This window comes from Dipodomys merriami, unplaced genomic scaffold, assembly GCF_024711535.1.
Source record: "Dipodomys merriami isolate MVZ:Mamm:240054 unplaced genomic scaffold, mDipMer1.0.p SCAF_3, whole genome shotgun sequence".
In the NCBI taxonomy this organism is placed as follows: domain Eukaryota; kingdom Metazoa; phylum Chordata; class Mammalia; order Rodentia; family Heteromyidae; genus Dipodomys; species Dipodomys merriami.
The window spans coordinates 17,139,206-17,154,199 of NW_027204492.1; the positions used below are offsets into that span (position 1 = coordinate 17,139,206).

Genomic DNA, 14,994 nt, shown 5'->3' on the forward strand with positions numbered 1-14,994 from the left:
TTGTTTTTGTTTTTTGTGTATGGTAGTAAGATTAAAACTCAGCACCTCCACCTTGCTAAGTAGCTGGTCTACTACTTCAGCCATGCACCTGCCTTGTGTTTGTGTTCATTTTTTTCCTTTTTTCTTTTTCCCAGTCCTGGAGCTTGAACTCTGGGCCTAAGCACTGTCCCTGAGCTCAGTTAGCTCAAGGCTAGTGCTGTACCACATTGAGCCATAGTACTATTTACAGCTTTTTCTGTGATTAATTGCAGATAAGAGTCTCACAGACTTCCTGCCTGGGCTGCCTTCCAACAGTGATCCTCAGCTCAGGCTCCTGAGTAGCTACGATTATAGGCATGCCCCACCCATCTACACCCAGCTCTGTGTTGATTACTTTCAAGAGAGGGTCTCACTTTATGCCCAGGCTGGCCTGGATTGTGATCTTATTTGTGCTTCCCTTAGTTGCTGGAATGACCAGCATGTGCCCACTGTGCCAGCCACTGGTTGAAATGGAGTCTTGGGAATTTTTAGGGTGAGAGTGGCCTCAAATACCCAAATCTCTTCCTCTCAAGTAGCAACGATTGTAGAGTTGAACTACCACACTTGACTCAAATGGCCCATTGTGGGACTTGTTGTTTATAATGCAATTTCGTAGAAGAAAAAGGATAGAAGACTTAGATATCCTACAGAAGCCTGTTTTATTTCTCTGTACAAGGAACATCATAATACTTACTGCCTGAACAAAGGCTATGAGAGGTATTGCATGAAAGACAGCAGTTTAGTGCTATACAATTCAACATTTCTCAAAATCCGTTGACTTCACAACCTTTTTGATGTAGATCATGTGGAAATTTCTCCTGGAATATTATATGACAGATGTTTGGGCAAAATCTTGTTGGTGTCTAATTGTGTGAAACTGGAAAGAAATATTATTTTGGGTATTTATTTCCTTTGGAAAAAATAGTGACTTTTTGCACCATCAAGGCTCTATTGTAGATGTTGCTACAATGTGATTACAAATTAATACGCAGAAAATTTGAGGATAAATTGTATATATATATGTATGTATGTATATATGTACGTATATCTAATGCATTTTTATATTAGATGAGTCAATCTTGGCCTATGGAGAAGGAAAATAGAAAAAAGGAAAACAAAAATGAGTTAACCATTTATAAACAGTTTATTAAATTTTATTTTTGAGTTAGCATACATAATTGTATGAGTATTTCATTGTGATATAAACACATTTTATAATTAGGTTCAATTTTATTTTTATGTAAGTAGCATTTAATTATTAGTATTTTAAGCACCATTATCATCCTCTCTTACAGTCTGTAGTTTGCTTTATCTTTCTAATTTTTAATATATTTTAATATATTTTTATATTTATTTATATATATTATATTTATTTATATATTTATATTTATAATATATTTTACTATATTTTAATTTTATTTTTATTTTTTTATCTTTCTAATTTGCCGAGAACTGTAGACATGTCTGACTTTTGTCATTTTAACATATGTTGTAAATAAAATATAATACAAATCATGGGAAAGTTCCAACAAAATCGGCACAAGAGTGTGATGTTCTATGCTTTTTATATAATAAAAATGTTTTGAGTGTTTTAGTTCATTTTTATTCTAAAGTGAATTTTTATTCACTGAATTCTTCCTGAGGTGTCAAGGGTGGAACCTGGGGCTTTTCATTCCACTACTGAGCTACCTGGTACTAAATTTTGAAGAAAGAAGCTTGTAATGGTAAAAGAGCAACTCTTGATTAGATAAACCAGTCCTGGTTTGTTGTCAGTTGAAACAGGAGTGGAGTTAGAGATGTAGCTCAGAGTAGAGCACTTGTTTAGGATGCGAAATGCCTTGGGTTCCTTCTCTAGTATTAAAATAAGCCAGAAGTCTGGATTTGGGGGTCGGGACGTGGATCAAGTGGTAGAGCCCCTGCTATTTTTTGCTAAGTTATTTCAAGTGTAAACTGAAAGTGTTCAGAAAGAAATGTACTCAGTCAAGTGCTGATGGCTCACACCTGTAATCCTAGCTACTCAGGAGGTTGAGATCTGAAGATTGCAGTTCAAAACCAGCCCAAGCAGAAAAGTCCCCATGAGACTCTTAATTCCAATAAACTACTCATAAAAATCCAGAAGTGGTGCTGTGGCTCAATTGGTAGAGCACAAAGAAGCTCAGGGACATCATCCAGGCCCCTGAGTTTAAGCCCCAGGACTAGCGGAAAAAAAAAAGAAAAAGAAATACACTCCTTTCCTTACTTATATAACTGTAATCCTTCTGTACATCACCTTTACAATAAAATTTAAATTTTAAAAAAAGCTTAAAGCTTGGCTGTACTTTTGTATCCTCTGGCCTTTCACCTACCATCCCACTAAGCTGTGAGATATTGACTACTTAACAGTAATTTCAACTTCTAATAAGAGATGTGTCCTTGGTGTTTCTATATTTATATAAATGCATTCCCCTTATGATAATTAGTATTACTTACATAATCAAGATCTATGCACATCTTAATGCATTACATTCTTTACACGGGTAAAGTGCTACAAACTAGGAATAATTTGTCAGACTATATTTAATCATCAGTGTTTCAATTTATTACAAATAAGTAATGATTAAAATAAATATACTTTTTCATTTGGTACTATTTTATTTTTAAAGCACTAAATATTACTATGTTCCTATATTCTTCGGACCTACGTATGAAGTATGTAGATAGAGACAGAAATTATTCTTAGAGAAGTCAATGAACAAGATAGAAAAATAATTTACCCATGACTAAAATAATTAGAATTCAGAGCCCTTGGATTGTAGTTTATTTTTCATAAATATTAGAATGCATTTGGAAGTGGTGCTGTAGCTCAAGTGGTAGAGCACTAGCTGAAGAGCTAAGGGACAGCGCTCAGGCCCAGAGTTCAAGCCCCTGACTGACCAAAAAAATAAAAATAGAATGCATTTATGGAAAATGTAATACATTATATATTATAATTTAATATATAAATTTTATATATTTAGACATTTTAAATGAAATACATTTTATAGATTTTATAGTATCTATTATATAGCATATATCACATTTTATACAAAATGTATATATTTTTAATATATATTTATCTTGGAACAAATATATTAGAACTCAGAGTATAAATAGCCTCTGCATTAGCTTCCTGTTACTGAGACAAATCACTGAGAGAAATCAACTCAAAGAAAAGGTTGATTTTTGATTCCTGGTTTCAGAGGTTTCAGTCCATTGTTTCTGGGCTTTTATGCCTGTGAGGAGACAGTACATCATAGCCAAGTGGGGATTAGTGGAAGAAGTTACCTTATGGCAACCAAGTAGGTGGTATGTGTGTGTGTGTGTGTGAGAGAGGGGGGATGGGGGAGAGGGAGACAGAGGGACAGAACAAGAGAGAGCAAGTAAGCCTGAACCCAGAGCCCAATATCTCCATCAGGGCTACGTGACCAATGACCTATCTCCTCTAACTAGGTTCTGCCTCCCCTGAAGTCTCTACTACATCCCAATAGCGACACCATCTGGCTTCAACACTTGAGCCTTTGGGGGATTTTGTATTTCTACACCCTCGCAGTCTACAACTTTGTTCCAATTGATTCATGAAACAGTAATCAGTGAATTGAACAATCGATTTTTATTGTTATTCTTTTCCTGACTAGTGTCTTTAAAAATGTAAGTACATGATTGGATTTATGTTCAATTGCTCAGTCACTTATTATGGTAAGAGCCAGATTCCCAACTGTGTCTATATAACAATGTGAATGATAAATTATAGGTCTGAATCGATTATGTTACATTTTTGGACATGTTTACATAATGCAGCCACCTACCCATTTGTATTTGGAAAATCCAAATATATCTATTCTCTGAGTAGGGAAACTTAGCTTTGAGTGAGATAGTCTTTTCTGAGGTGGATTTTTTTTGTTTTTGTTTTTGTTTTGTATGTGTGTGTGTGTGTTTTATATGAGTTCTTATTTGCTGGTGTTCCTGGAGGAATGCATTGCTTCTGGAAATGTTTTGTACAATTTTGTAACAAAATGACACTTGTAGTTTCAGTAATCTTGTCTCCAGAAGGCACTGTTGTGTTTTGAAAAGGTTCTTCTCTTAGAGTGGTAATGATGGCCACAAAGTGCCCAGTCATGCTTATTGCTCAAGCCCCACTTCCTTCCTGTCCCCATAGGGTATTTCTGAGACTGTTCAGGTCATCGTGGCTTTTACTTACACTTCCATGACCCAACTCCTGGTAATTTGGCACTGCTTCTCCCAAACTAAGTAGCAAAATATTACTCAGCAAACATTTACTAAAATGCTATGCTAAGACAGAATATGTTTATGCTACCTGTCCCACTTCAGGAAAGATGGAATGCTATTTTACACATTTGGTTACCTTGCCTACTTGTTTTCAAATCACCTAGGATTCCTAGTCATATATTTATGTAATAAATAGTTTCTGGACACACCTAACAGTTAATTGGTAAATAGTCTTTGCTAGAGGAAAAAGTCGTTCAGACAGTAGAAAGAGTTTGATGAGTTCCTTAATATAGGTCTATTAAAGTGTTATAATGCATTAAAATGCCTTGATCTTCAGGATGTGAGCTCTGGCTCTCTAACATCAAAACTTAAGCCTAAGATCTGCTACCTCTTAGTGCTGTCAGCTTGGGTATAGTTCCTCCATTTCGTCAGCTGTGAAGAATAAACAAGTTAATGCACCTACACCACAAGTCACCATGAAGTTAGTCATTAGTATTCAGGTGAACATGGTGTGAAAAATGCATGGAATCTCAGCACTATGGAGGCTGAGGCAGGAGGATTGTGAATTTGAGGTAAACCTGGGTTGCATAAAGGGACCGTGTCTCCAATTTTAACAAAAGAGCCAGGCGCTGATGGCCCGTCCCTATAATCCTAGCTATTCAAGAGGCTAAAAATGCTACTGTATTTAAATCCACAATACACTTGGAGCTTGCATTTTCCTAGGGATTTGTGTGATGTTCCAAACTGCCTACAATTTTTTTTATTTTTTATTTTATTTTTTGCCGGTCCTGGGGCTTGAACTCTGGGCATAGGTTTTGTCCCTGAGCTTCTTTTGCTCAAGGGTAGCACTCTACCACTTAAGCCACAGCATCACTTCCAGCTATTTCTGAGTAGTTCATTGGAGATGAGTCTCTTGGATTTCCCTGTCCTGGTTGGCTTTTAAATCATGATCTTCAGATCTCAGCCTCCTGAGTAGCTAAGATTATAAGTGTGAGCCACTGGAGCCTGGCTGAAACTGTCCACAATATTAAGAAAAAAGTAAGGCTTTTGGTAATAAACTATATATCACCACAAACACAGTATAGACTTCATACATGCTTCAAAATACTTTAATGGCAGTCAAACTTTCTGCTTAGAAATTAACTTTCAGGTATTAATTTGGGAATAGGTTAGGTACTTGAGGAACCTGCTTACTTTAAAGTTAATACAGTTGACTCTATGTGGAGTTTGTAACATGATCTCAAACTTATGAATTTAGTCAGACCTTGTAAATAATCATTGTGGAATTGTGCTCATAAATCTCTTTATCTAAAATAAGTTTCATTTTTTTAGCTTAAGAGTGACTGATTTTCATCTGTGCCTTCCTCATTTGAAAATAGTGTTAAATCAATAATTTTGTATTATATAACCTTTGGTGTAAGCTATAGAGACATAAGTATGTATCTTTAGTCATACACAAACCCTTTCAGTGATAAATTGTTTCAATCTGAACAATAGTCAGCACCTTTCTCACCTTATATTTACATATTTGCAAGATATTTGTCTAAATGAAATTCTCATTTGAACCTTTCTTTTTATTTAGAGAGAGGAAATTCTGCTTTGCCAGATGGAAACCCTGAATTTCAGCTTAGTGCATAACTAACACTCTTAGGAGTCAAACAGATTGCTAAATCCTTTCCTACTTCCTCAGTTTTACTACAGTAAAACTCACTTGATACCCTTCAGTCATGGAAAACCTAAAGTAATTGGCTTAGTTTCAAGGGAATGAAGTCACAGTGTAGGAAAGCCTGCTCGGCAGACGTGGCTTGATGTTTTCATTGCAGAAATTGCCTGAGTGAAACTTTCCCACAAAAGAAAGCCTAGGAGCTGTGGGGAAAGAGCTGATGAAGATTTTAGTTTTGGAAGTGGGTATTGGGAAGATGATTGTGGGATGTTACTTTGTCCATCTTCTTAGCCACTGAGAGATAAACGCCTAGACAAAAGTATCATTTCTGTGGAAGATCTAGTTTATGGAGTTTGTTCTTTCTCACTTGGATAAAACTTAAAATGAAACTGTGAAGAATAACAATGCAGTAGATAAAATATAAAATTTTCATGAGAATTACCTTTTTTTTTTTGTCAGTTGTGAGGTCTGAACTCTGGGCCTGGGCGCTGTCCCTCAGCTCTTCAGCTCAAGGCTAGTACTCTATCACTTGAGCCACAATGCCACTTCTGGCTTTATTTGCTTATGTGGTGCTGAGGAATCAAACCCAGGGCCTCATGAATGCAAGGCAAGCACTCTACCACTGAGCCACCTTCCCAGCCCAGAGAATTACTTTTAAGCTTCAGGATTTTTTTAACTTGTACCATGAAAAAGATGAATTAGATTGTTATCTTTATAAAGTTACTCTATAAGAGATGTTAATTAGCATTGATGTGAAGTATGGGTGATTTCTTCTATTTAATGTTTTGTACATTTTTATTGTAAATACTGTACAGAGGGGTTACAATTACATGAGCAAGGTAACGAGTACATTTCCTATCGAGCATTTTTGCCTCCTCCTTTGTTTTTTCCCTACCATCCCTTCCCTCCCACCTCCACCTCTACCTCCACCCCCCCCTCCACCCCAGCCCCCAGCCAAAGTTGTAAAGTTAGTTTTCAACAGTTTCTTGTGCATTTCATTGTTACAATGCGTCCTTATTTAAGCATTTTGTCTATTCCCTTCCCCTCCTGATTTTTTCCTATTAAACAATGCTGAGATATTGAGTTAACAAGAGTAAGTAAGGTTCTTTATTGTAGACCCTCTAACTTTACTGTGTTCTATGCTATTTCTTCCAATCCTTTGGCTAGCAAACCTAATTTTTGAGAATCTTATTTTGTATCTAGTGTTCTTTTTACCAACAGTTTGGCAAAATGCTAAGCTAAAAGTCACCAAGAGTTCTTCCAGTTTTATCATTGAATGTTTCAACATGTTGATAGATATATAAACTTCCCCACCATGTATAATTTCTTTGTTTTGATCCTACCAGTTCTGTATCACTGAGAATTGTAATGAAATAGTCTGTATTCTTAATAAAAATAAACTCAGAACTGTGTTAGTACTTGACTCTTAAATGTTCATGGTTGCCACTAATGTATATATGTATGTATAGGTATATATGCCCCTTGAGAGTTCCTTTATTTTAATAGGAGTGGTCAAGGATGGACTGAATGATGTCCATGAAAATAATAGCTATTTATCTGCACGTTTTGAATATGTACCTGCATGGATCTTATGTGTACATATAGAAATATGATATGAAACACTCATTTTCCTGGACCTTAACAGATGACTTTTACTCAAATTTGAGTATTCCACAGATAGGGCTAAAGAAAAAGAGAAAGTTAACATGCTCTCTTAACCTTTTTTCCCCAGCAAATAAAAAGCTTTAAAAAACACACAAAAAGCTTCATCTTCAAGAAAAATTTCATATGCTATAAAAAAAAAAAACACCCTGTCATATAAATTTGGAGTCCGGCTGGGAAGATAGCTCAAGATAACAGCATCGGCATAGCACATACAAGGCTCTCGGTTCAGCACACAAGGCTCTCGGTTCCATTCCCAGCGACACAGAAAGAGGGAAAAAAAATAGAGGTCTCAGTCATACTTCATACTCCTCCTTATTCTAACCTAAAGGGGGAGCTCCAGCAGGCATCAAAATCATTTAAATAGACAGTTAAATAAACAAGTACACAGTTTTGCCACTGTGGGTGGGAAGGTGAAATGGTTGAGATGGTCAGTGATTGGTGTGAAGCTTTTGGTGGGAGGAGTTACGGAGTAAAAAAATGCCTTCCCCAACAGTCAACTTCTTTCAGTTCCTGGAGCTGATCAGGTAAGCAAGGACCAAAGTGCCTTCTGTTTTACTGTGGGCAGTTGATCTATCGATAGTTTCTGGATTGTTCCCATGGGAGGGGGCTGCTCAGGAAGTTATGGGTAAAAGGGATAAAATGGGTTTTACAGGCTATGACTTCATTAGCTCAAGTCACCAGTATAGAACACATAGGGAGAGCATTGCCAGATAAAATACTGTGTGTGGGGCATGCTAAAAAAATTATTTGTTGTTTATTTGAAAATCAGGTTTCATTTTATATTTTTATTTGATAAATCTGACATCCCGGGAAGGACATTGTAAACAGCTGGTGTCCTTTTTGTCCTGGCTTCCTAGCTGATGTGGTAGATGGCTGGATAGGTTGTCCAGACAAAGGAGGTGACTGAACTATGGGGCAGATTTCACTTATGGACTAGAGAGAGAGAGAGAGAGAGAGAGAGAGAGAGAGAGAGAGAGAGAGAGAGAGAGAGAGAGAGAGAGAGAGAGAGAGAGAGAGAGAGAGAGAGAGCATTATGTACTATTTTGTAGTGAAGCTTGTGTTATAAGGTTTTCTGTGCGTTGGTTGTTTCTTGGAGTCACAAACTGAATGTCGTTCCTTTTCTTATTTTTCCGTATTTAATGACATTGTATGTTAGCTGCCATCAGCTGCCGTGAAGACAGCTAGCTTCTGATGAGAAGAATTCTCATCAGAAATGCCTTCTGACATTTGGTAACTTCCAGCAGGTTTTGTTATCTCTGGGGGGTTTTGTTGGATGTCTGACTGTTTTGTAAACGGAGATGGTGCATTCTCAATGAGTTTATTATTGACCAACCACTCAGTTAATATTTCTCTAAAGTGATAGAAGGTATCTGGTCAGAGCAGAGGTAGAAAGTCTGCATGTGGAGTAGAGAGGGGTCCAGAAGCAGATTTGGGATGTTGTTTAGTCTGCTTTGCTCCCCGCTCCTACCCCATGAACAACAATTAGGATGTGTCGCGTGTTTCAAGCTCATGATTTTCTCCGGAAAATAAATGTTTAATATGAAAGCAGCAAAATGTAGGTAGAACACTTCTCAGTCAATGTGAGTAGGGATCCCCAAGAAGGCTCCACCTGCTGTGATTTTCCTAAAGCCTGTAGTCTAGCTTTGCCATCTACCTTTGTCTCAGAAACTTCAGGAAATTTGACATATAGTTTGTTCTGAGAAATTCTGTGTAGAGGTGGGGTAGTTAGAGAAGTAGTTTGTTGGAAACTGAAGCTGGAAATGCTGAGCTCCCCATGGGTGGATCCAGGTGCGATTAGATATGGATTGGCTGATGGTTTTTTTGTTCAAATAGTGGGGCTTTATATTTTCTGGACTTTTAAGAATAGAGTCCCCTCAGAATTGGCCTGGGGTTTGTGTCTGTATACTACATGGATTTATGACACTTGTGGTTCAGTTATACTAAACTATGAACATGTTTCAGCCACCATAATCACATAATCCTCAGAGTTTATGGGCATAACAGAAAAAGTTATCCATTAACTATGAGCTAGATCTGAATAGAATAACAGTTTGTTCAGAAGACACTGGAGAAGGGGTGACACTGATGAAGATATAAGTTGACATGTTGGATTGAAACCCTTTTGTATAACTACTGAAAGATTAGAATAAAATAATTGACATTCCCCCCTACCCCCAAACAGAAGAGCCTCAGTCATGTGTTGACTGTTGTTCTCTTTCTTGGAGGAAGAAGAACAATCTCCTGCAAGGAAATAGCAAAGAGAAACAATTAGGCTTTTAAGTGTTTGGTTCTGTAAAATTCTTTTCACATGGCCCAAGAACTTGTGTGCCAGGCTACTATTTACCAGACACAGACACATCCCTGGAGACTGAAAGATGAGGAAGATAGAATCCTACCTTGAGATGGACTCAAAGTCTAATAGGAGAGATAGATAGGCATGCAAAGAATTTATTGATGTGTGCAATGATAAGTGTTCTGGCGAACCTGAATGTACAGTTGAAGGCACAAAGGAGAGAGATAAGGGCTTGTGGGGGGTGGGGAGATGGCTTGAAGAAGATCTTTATAGAGGAAGAGTCATCTGAACTGAGAGTCCATATTGGGTATTGAGAGGCTGAAAAACCTGGCTTTTGTGCTGACTAAACTACTTGTGAATTTGGACACGTCGCCTTGCTCCTTTGGCCTTCACTTTCCTTCTCTACCAGATAGAGGTATACAAGCTGTGTCTTCAAATGGAGTTAACTCCCCCCCCCAAATGTTTCAATTTTTGGAATTGAATTGTGTTGGGGAGGCTATTTCAGAACAACACACTAGTTGTTGAACCTAATCTCCCCTTCCTTCTTTGGAGGTTACAAATTTTTAAAAAATGAACAAACAAAACTGTCTTGAAAGCGACCAGCAGGGGAATTCTTGTATTTGTTTCCCACCATCTTGCCTACTCAGACTTCTTTGCTGGGTTGTTCTGACTGAAATCATCAGTGCCCTGTCTTGTGTGTTTATGGGTTGTGTCAAGAAAACAGGATTCCATCTTCATGAGCCAGGAAGGATACAGTGTTGATTGCAGTGCTGGGAAGCTAAGTGCTGTCCCACTGCATGGCAGTTTATGCCAGGCCTTATTAATTTTGCAGTCAATGTATTAAGGATATGGTTAGTTAAAACTTTTCTCCCAGATTTCTTACCTGAATTTCAAAGTTAAAATAAAGATGGTATTTTATAAACACTCTATGCATAATATTGCTATTTACTGACAATATGATACTTGGAAGCAAAAATGATGAAGCTCATATCCAGTATTATAAATATGGAATTCCAAGAGGAAGTGGGAAGTTTGCTGCTGTTGACTTACTTCTAGTCTTAGATTTCAACAGGTCTGTGATGGTTGTAGGAATCAGAAAACCTGGTTGGTACCTAAGATTTGCAATTAGAAACCCAGTTAATTCTGCTGAGAAGCCATGTTTATGAGCATAACAATATTACAGTGGGCGACTTTCATCAATAGGATTTCTCATTGAACACATACATCATCATTAAAATGAGACCGTATTTTTCATCATAGAACAAATCATCTCTGTGTTATGTTTAGCATTTCACTCAACTCTCGATAGTCTCACAGATTTGTGAGATTCTGCCTTTGAAAACGTAATCTAGTTGTAATTACATGTGAGAGAGGGCATTCTTGCTTCCCTGTAACTCCAAATGTATTTGAAGAAGCAAGTCATTCTGCAAACAGCTGTTTTTGTGACAAGACTGACTGACAAAGAGCAGTTTGCAGCATCCTGAGGTTCTTTTCTTATTTTGATGGATGGTAGAGCTTTCTCCTGAAAGTAAAAGAAGTACTTTTCACAGGGTTTCCACCACCAAGTACATGAACAGTCTTGTTATCTGACAGATTCTGAGTCTTTATAACTGCCCAAGACTTCGGTAAGATTTGAATCATTACAGTACTATTTTTCTGTCTCTGTCACAGGCTTTGTATTCATTTTTTAAAAAGCTTGAAGGCAGGAAAAACCAACAGATTGAATTTGGGAGGTTTTTTTTTAAATATATAAATGCTCCACAAGTTTCTCCTTTGTTACCAAGTTTTTGATGCAGATGTGGTTGAGAAATGTCATGGACTCTTCCCTGTCCCTGCTTGCTGTTCTTTGGCTGCATTTTCAAAAGCAGTAGGTGGGAAAGGGGAGCCCAAAATCCATCTATGTAAGAGCACTTATTTCAGCAGGCAAATGCTTTCCTATTGAATCATGTTGCTAGTTTTCTTAACTCCGTAACACAGTGAAACATTAGATGAGAATGACCAGTTTTTAAGGTCAAAAGGAAGTGGAAAAGGAGGGATACTGAAGCCAAGTGTGAATGAGTTTTCTTTTTAATCTGTTTAATGTTTCTTTCATTGATATAATTATTTGGAAGATGGAGAACTTGACTGACACGTCGTGGCTACTCTTAGCTGCTGTTCTGAGGCTACAGCCTCCTTTGTCAAAGACATACATTGAAAGAGTTTTTATGACATTGGCTAATACTTCAAACTACTTACTAGATGGTGAATTTGACCCGTGAGTCTAGACTGGTAAAAGGAGGGCTTGGGACACTGACCTAGAGAAACCTGAGGAATGTTTGTGGGGGGGTTTTCAGACCCAAGATAGTTTCTGGGCCACTAAAGAGCCAGTTTGTTAGACCATTTTGGGAACTACTCTGTGTGCTTAGGACATCTCTGAAACCTTTCTAGTCCATAGCCATTGTTTTTCCAAAGAACAAGAATAATAACTAATTACATCCTCTATGAGAGCAACCTTTTCCCACCCACATCTTTATCCCCTTCAAGGATTAAAATGCAAGTGTTAAGAAATGTCAGAAATAACATTTTCAACCCACTCCAATGCCAGTTAAAGTATTTTGGCCTATAATGAAATTTGGGTCTCTTGAAGAATGAATGCTATGTGGAAAAGGTTTATTATCACCAAGTGCTCTGTACATTATCCTGACTTCTGAAGTCAGTTTGAAAAACAAACAAAAAAAATGTGAGGAGTTTGATTTTCTTTCGTAACATTGCATCCCACAGATCACATCAATATTAAATTACTTGGTCTTCTCATCTATCGTTTTGATAGAAAATGCAGATTTTTTTGTTTACCTTATAAGCTTTCTTTAACATAAACAGCAGTCTCTTGTAAGGTGGAATTGCTATGCATTTGCATTGTTATAGAATTAAATTATGGATTCTGTCATTCAAAAAGGAATGCTTTATAAATCAAGTAAAATCTCATAACTAAGATGTATAAGTTTCTTTAAATCTCATGCTGCCTCATATTCCATACTTTAGTTTTATAGCCTAACTTGATGTGATTTTTAAAGTGCAATTTTCTCTTTTCCTTATTTCTGTGTAGTGTTCAGCTTTGTAAAAATGCCATCTATTTACCAAGAAAAATCTTAAGAAAAGTTACTACATGTAACAGATAGTGATAAAATAAAAAACAAAAAAGCATATTCAGGTTTTATCTCTGGTTCAGGAAAAAAAACCAAATACACTGTACTTCCTCCCTTTCTCTTGCTTTCCCTGATAAACTTTAAATGATATTAACAAGCCATAAATTGAAACAAAATTGTGTGATCCCAGTTATTCTTTTGTTCCTTTGGAACTTCTAAGTATGAGAGACAGTGTTTATATCTATTTTTTTTCAGAAGGGCTTTGAATTGTGTTCCGGAGCTGTGTGTGTGAATTGTTTTAGCTAACTAGGCTTTGCAATCCTAAGGCAATCCTGCACAGCAACTGCTCAGGTTGTTTTTTTCTCATCACTGCTATGTAACTGCCCCAAAGCATAGGGATTGATGCAATGGCCCTGAATGTGACTATGCCTCAAGATGAAAGATAAGCAAAGGAGAAAGAAGGTCAGGAGTGAGGTATTTTCTTGGGTCAGGGGGCAGTATCTCCAAATGCAGCTGCTGGTAGAGATGAAAAAGACTGAAATCCAGAAGAGAGGTCAGAGATAGACATTTTAGATCTAGACAATTGTAGGGCTGCCTGAAATGTTGAAATGACTCCATTTCTCTGGGGGCAGGGGTATGGTGTAGGGCAGGATGAGAAAAGAGAGCCAAGGATTTAGGTCTGAGTTTTTAAGGAGGAGGAGGAGGAGGTGGAGGCCCAAACTTAGAAGCATAAACTAGTATGGCTGACCGTGGAAGTCAACAAGTACCATCTCTCCTTCCGGCTGTGGATTTTTAGGCAGATAGCCTCAGTTACTTGGGTGAAGGTTGAGGGTGGATCCAGGTATCAAGGTCCCTGTGACTGTTTTTATCATTATGAAAGGTCAACTAGATGGAAAACAATCCTTACCGTTTCCCTTTAGGCAAAAGATTCCCATTATTGTGACTGTTCATACATATAAAGATTTCTTTAGTCTTTCCTTATATGTATTGAAATTCTATTGCTATTTTTTATCTTACTTTTAGACATTCAGGAGAATTTGGTTCATATTATTTTTAGCTTTCGCTACCTACAAACTCTTCTTTTCACAGGATTCGCAAAGTAACATTTGAAATGATGTTATTAGGTCTTAGAAATTGCCTAAGTCTGATGAAGAAATTGAAATCGGAAAAACAAAAGGGCCAACTCGATAGAAAACAATAGTATATCCTTTAATTTTTCATACTAGGTTTTAAGTTATACTCAGCTTTTTTCCAGAGAAGGTAATACTCTAGAGGAAAAACTCTGGCTAATAGACACAGAGTGCATCTGGATAGCAGGAATAACTTTTAGTATTCTATAGCAGCACAGTAGAGTACTTCTAGTTGATAACAATTAATTGTTAATTTAAAAAAATAGGTGGCAGGGCTGGGAAGGTGGCTCAGTGGTAGAGCACTTGCCTTGCATGCCTGAGGCCCTGGGTTCCATTCCTCAGCACCACATAAGCAAAAAAAGAAAAAAGCTGGAAGTGGTGCTGTGGGTCAAGTGGTAGAGCGCTAGCCTTGAGCTGAAGAGCTGAGGGACAGCGCCCAGGCCCAGAGTTCAGGCCCCACAACCGGACCCCAAAAAAAAAAAACTTTAAAAAAAATAGGTGGCAAAGATGATTCTGAATGTACTCCACAAAGAAATGATAGTTGTCTGAAGTTACAGATCAATTATCCTGGTCTAATCAGTATACATTATATAATGTGTTGAAATTTCACACAAAAAAAGTAAAAAACAATCATGCCTGTACTCCAAGAATATATACAATTATGTCACTAAAACTTAAAACTATTTTAGCCATGCACCAGTTGTTCACACCTATAATCCTAGCTACCTAAGGCTTGAAGCCGGCCTGGGCAAGAAAATCCAATGAGACTCATCTTCAGTTAACCAAAAAAAAGCCAGAAGTGGAGCTATGGCTCAAGTGGTAGAGCTGTTGTGTTTGAGGCACAAAAAATCCTGG

At 37.3% G+C, this 14,994-nt stretch overlaps 1 protein-coding gene across 3 annotated transcripts in view; it reads left to right on the plus strand.

Moving 5' to 3' along the window:
- The window catches only part of Mbnl3 (muscleblind like splicing regulator 3), a 68,004-nt gene that overhangs the window by 15,718 nt on the left and 37,292 nt on the right, over positions 1 to 14,994 (plus strand). Inside the window, exon 1 of one of the 3 annotated variants that reach the window (XM_070039717.1) lies at positions 8,110 to 8,115. The exons of the other annotated variants lie outside the window; for them this stretch is intronic. The gene's annotated coding sequence lies outside the window, so the exon portion shown is untranslated. Of the gene's footprint in view, positions 1 to 8,109; positions 8,116 to 14,994 lie in introns of those variants that run through there. 3 annotated transcript variants of the gene reach the window in all.